Source organism: Cibotium barometz, chromosome 8 (assembly GCF_041138505.1).
Source record: "Cibotium barometz isolate CiBa-2024 chromosome 8, ASM4113850v1, whole genome shotgun sequence".
Taxonomy (NCBI): domain Eukaryota; kingdom Viridiplantae; phylum Streptophyta; class Polypodiopsida; order Cyatheales; family Cibotiaceae; genus Cibotium; species Cibotium barometz.
This window is the reverse complement of record NC_141053.1, coordinates 55183931-55189680: the sequence shown is the minus strand read 5'-3', so window position 1 is coordinate 55189680 and position 5750 is coordinate 55183931.

Here is a 5750-nt window from a genome sequence, read left to right as displayed (position 1 = left end):
AGAAATCGAAGAGAAGCCGAAACTAAGTCGTACTGCAAGAAGGCGGCAAAACCAAGAGTTGGCTCAACAACAAAAGGAAGCGGAATTGACAGAAAAAAGCCTGGCACAACAAGAACCAGTAGACTTACACCCCGCACCCGAGCATTTCAAATCATTCACCATAGGGGAACGTAAAGTAGTCTACACAAAAGCCCAACGAACGCCTACCAATGGGAGTAGCGGTGTCTACGATGGCCCTGTGGTAGTTAAGGAGATAGACTTAGCAGATCCGGGTGAGGAGTCTAAACCAGTTTTTATTGCTCAAGAGACCTCACCAAGGCAGAAGAAGCTGCACTTACGAAGCTTTTTAAAGAATTCAAGGACATATTTGCTTGGACATATCATGATATGAAGGGTGTTCCACCCTCGGTGGTGCAACACACGATTCCAATGATTAGCACTGCTAAACCAGTCCAGCAACATCCCTACCCAATGAATCCTAAGTATGCAAAGATTGTACAAGAGGAAATTGAAAAGCTGGATATACCCAATTGAGCACTCAGAATGGGTTTCTCCGATAGTCATCGTGCTAAAGAAGAATGGGAAACTCAGAGTGTGCGTTGATCTCAAAAAGGTTAATGCAGCCACCAGAAGGGATCATTACCCCTTGCCATATTCTGAACATGTGCTTGAAAGAGTGGCAGGCAAGGAGGCATATAGCTTTTTAGATGGGTACTCGGGTTACAATCAGATCACAATTGCAGTCGAGGACCAAGCTAAAACAGCATTTATCATGGAGTTTGGAGTGTTTGCCTTTCGCGTCATGGCTTTTGGCTTGACCAATGCACCTGCAACATTCCAACGATTAATAAACACGGCCTTTAAGGAATATCTAAGGGACTTCTGTGAAGCTTTCTTAGATGATCTTTGTGTTCATTCCTCTTGGGACGAGCACTTGATGTGTTTACGAAAAATATTTGAAAGGTGTAGATTATATCGCATCTCCTTGAATCCTTTCAAATGCCAATTCTGGGTTAAACACGGAGTTATCTTAGGGCATATAGTGTCCAAAAATGGGATTTCCACTGACGAGAGTAAAATTAAGGTCATTCTGGAACTACCCCCACCCACCAACTACAAGGGAGTCCAACGGTTTATGGGCCATGTTGGTTATTATCGAAGGTTTATTCTATTCTTCGCCGAGATAGCTCGACCATTGTATAAGCTTCTCATCGAGTTTATTTGGACTGAAGAATGTGACCGTGCCTATGAGCTATTAAAGAAGGCCTTGGCGAGTGCTCCAATCTTGAGAATGCCTAACTGGGATTTACTCTTCCATGTGCATATTGATGCATCAAACTTTGCTATTGGGTGTGTGTTAACTCAACTTGGAGAACACAAGCTAGACTACCCCATTAGCTTTGCCAGTCGCCAGTTGAACGATGCTGAGATAAACTACACCACTACGGAGCGAGAAGGGTTGGCAATGATATATGCAGTAAGGAAATTTTGTTATTACCTCCTTGCCACCAAGTTTGTTTTCTATGTAGATCATCAAGCATTGTTGTATCTGGTAAACAAACCATGCTCCACAGGAAGAATCACACGATGGTGGCTATTGATTCTTCTTGAGTTTGATTTCACTGTTGTTGTGAGACCTGGCAAAAAACATGTTATGGCTGATCTGTCTCGCATACCTAATGGTGAGGCTCCTACAACGGGGGTTGATGATGACTTACCGGACACTTCCCTGTTCATGGTGGAGACAATGCCTGAATGGAGTGAGAAGATTGTTAACTTTTTGGTTAATGGCTTTCCACCCAAGGAGCTTCGTAAAGATCTAGCTCAAAAGCTAATCAAAGAATGCGAACCCTATTGCCTGATAGCCGGGACTCTTTATAAAAGAGGAAAGGATGACGTTCTTAGGCGTTGTGCCCAAGAGGATGAGTATCTATACATTTTGCAAGAGGCACATATGGGCGTAGCCGGTGGTCACTTCTTAGGAGACTTAACTGCGCGAAAGATCTTACAATCAGGGTATTGGTGGCCCACTATGTTCCAAGACGCATCACTCTTTGTGAAGGGTTGTGATGAATGCCAATGATATAAGAAACCCCAGAGGAAAGATCAGATGTCCCTACATCCGATCAAAGTAAACTAACCATTTGAAAAGTGGGGTTTAGACTTTGTAGGTCCAATTAGTCCAGCGGCCCGAAACACACAATCTCGCTATATTATTGTGGCCACTGACTATATGACCAAATGGGCTGAAGCGAAAGCGACACGTAAGGCAGATGCGAGGACAACAGCTAAGTTCCTCTTTGAAAATATAATCACACGATTCAGTTGTCCTTTTGAACTTGTGAGCGACAATGGTACGCATTTTATAAATGAAGTGATTAAGGAGCTCACAACAAATTTCATGATATCCCATCATAAATCTACTCCTTACTATCCGCAAGCGAATGGCCAAAGCCGAGAGTACCAACAAGACTTTAATCTCTATTTTGACAAAGACAGTTAAAGCTCATCGCACGGATTGGGATCTAAAGCTAACGACAGCTTTATGGGCCTATCGTACTGCGTACAAAGTGGCTATTAATTGCACACCATTCAAAATGGTATATGGCCAAGAAGCAGTCATGCCGTGGGAATTTGTCATTCCTAGTCTTCGTGTTGCTACTCAAGAGGGTTGGGATGGTAATCCCTTAGTAGAGCGTCTATATATCCTTGAGCGGCTAAACGAAGAAAGACAATTGGCTGTATACAATGCCCTTGTGGAGAAGGATAGAAGGAAAAAATGGTTTGATCGCCATCTAAAGGACAAGGACATCAAGGTTGGGGATAAAGTCCTGATGTATGGAGTGCGAAACGAAAAGAAGAAGCTCAAATATGCTGGTAAGGGACCATATAGAGTATGTGAAATTACCCCGCAAGGTACCATCAGAGTGGAGACTCTCGACGGAGTTGAAACCATTGGATTCCTTAATGGGAGTAAATTCAAAAGATACTATGACCCCCTGAGCCAGGAGGAGTTACATGCAATCCATCAAAAGAAGGCAGCTAAAGAACAAGCTGAGCTTAAAAAGATACAAGCGAGAGTCGAAGCCAAAGAACGTCAATAGCGTGCTAGGCGACAACGAGAAGCCAACTTGGGGATTACACAAGTATTTTTCGAGGAGGCAGACGAGGATTCACTGGAATCTGACCCACCTCTAAGATACCCAATTGAGTTACAGAGTCCTTACGGGGAGGTGCTGTATAATGCATTATTGGATACAGGAGCTCAACACAATTTGCTATCATATGGCGTGTGGTGTCAACTGGGAAAACCACCTTTATCCAAGAGTTCTATCCAAGTTCAAGGAATCAACAAGAAGAATATCCCTGTCTCAGGAATTCTGCACACTCCGGTTGCTTATGACAAGGGAACCATAATTCAAAGCTTTTTGGTTATGCCTGCTGGTACAATGGAAGGGACTGTAAACTTAGGGCGCAAATGGATGATGGCCACCAAATGCAATATCGATTGGGTAACCAGACGAGTCACGACGCAAGAACCAACACTAGGTCTGACCGCTCAAAATCCCGCACCTAAGTCATCCACTCAAATATTAGATAATGAAAATTCACAAAGTCCAGTGGCAAAACCATCTTTGATTGTTTGCCATTCCTCTAACGCTTCAACGCCAAGAGTGGAAACATGCAGGGTGGTCTCTAAAGCTCCGCTTACTATGCCAAAGAGTATATACAAATGGGTCCCAAAAGCTTCGTTAACAGCTACTTCCCCTGCTCAATCTCGTTCAGCCACCAAGAAGCCTCGTAGGAAGAAAACAGCTACCCACCCGAGAAAGGGCAATGTAACATCACGATGGATCCCTAAAAAATTATTAGTAGCCCAAGGGTACTACGAGGGGAATGACCAGATTTTGGTCCCTAAACATAAGTTGAATCCCTCTACATCACCTGTAAAACCTTGCAAACCAATTGTTGCCACCCCAATGACAATTCAAGACCGTGGTAAGGGAAAGGTAATAGAGTGCTCCGCACCACTTCTTCCAGAGTTAGTTTGGATTCCCAAACGATATCGATCATTACCACCTAGCTCAGGAAGGGGGGAGCCACATGAAGCTTCTAGCTCCTCATGCCAGGCACACACTCATATAGAAGTTTCTACATGCTCTACACCTACTCTTGTCAACACCCAACAAAAAACCGATGAGTCTACGTCTCCCCTTGTAATAGTATCGTCGAAAACCATTTTCTCCATTCGTCAATGGGAGCGTACACTACCATCTCTGCAATTGGATGTGGCCACAAGGGTCATAAAAAGCTATCTGCCCACATCACAACCTATGACCCGCTGGACAAATTGGTTCCAAGAGGCTGCAACATCATTGCAAATAATATGATCTACCCAAGGAAAGGGGGAGCATGTACTCACGCTCGACATTCTAATGCTTCCTCCTTAACCTTCTCCCCTGACCATGTAATTTCCAAATTCAAGGGGATGTATATATATAGCTTCATACATTTTTTAAAAAAAAAACAAAGAAAAGAAAAACAAAAAATAGTAAAAAGAGCAAGAGCACAAAAACAAGCGAAATATCCGTATACAATTAAGAACTAGATTGACCTGTCACATAAACCAACTGATGCTATATCTGTGTTTGCAGATATGGCAGATGCCCGATCATCATACACTTCATCCACTCCTACCTTTGGTGAGAGGTATCATCTGTACCTTTCTCAGATATTCCACATGTGCTATCCTGTAATTGAAACTGAATGGGATCATATAGATGTACTAAACCAGAGAGGAAAATGTTGAGGAATTAGAATGGCTAATTCGCCTATATTGACCATGACTGGCCCCTACTCCATAGAGGACATATCCCCGATAGCCCAATGCTTTCTTTTTCCACAAGATGACTATCCTCGCATGGTTACATTTTTGATGAGTTTATGTGGATGGAAAAATGAAAAGGAAATATCTGACAATGATGAATGGACGGATGAAACTCATGGCACTACTGAGGTTGACTTTATTTATTTGGATGATGCGGATAGAGGCTCTAGCCTTAGGGCTAGAGCCAGGACTCTACAATATCCTCTTACCGTATCCTCAGTAGTAGTGTGGTGACTGGTAGGTAGGTTAGTGTTTTCAAGTTTTTTCTAGTTTAGATTCCTTAAACAAGTCTTGAAATTTTCACACTGATGTGCCTCTCGAGGTATAGTGCTTGTTAGTTGATTGTACAGGTTGAAAAGTTTGAGGTGGGTTCGCGTTCAAGTCCTGAGACTGCCACAACGTTCATCAAAATATATCTACATCAAATTGCAAGCTGTCTCGTCAAATCAAGGAGATCTCCAATTACAGGTGTAATTCTTCCATACCCACTCTCTTTCGTTTTTACTGTTCAATTAATTGCATAAACTATAATGCATGACCACATGGAAATTGTCAATGTACTACTTAGTTTTTGAAGCTGCTTGCATGCTAGTGTAAATCATTAATGAGCTTAACTTTATTGGAAATATTCCTAGGCAGCATGACGTCTTTAGTTAACCTTGGAATACGATTGTCTTAGGTCTAGGGTCAAACCATCTTAATGTTTGACACCTGGCCATGTGTGTGTTGACCTCTAGGACATAGCTATTACCCCTTTGTCGAAAGGATGCAAGACAAATTATAGTTCAGGAGCGAAGATCAAAAGAAATAGATTTATATATAAAAAAAAGCCTACAATAAATGGCAATACAAGTCTATGATG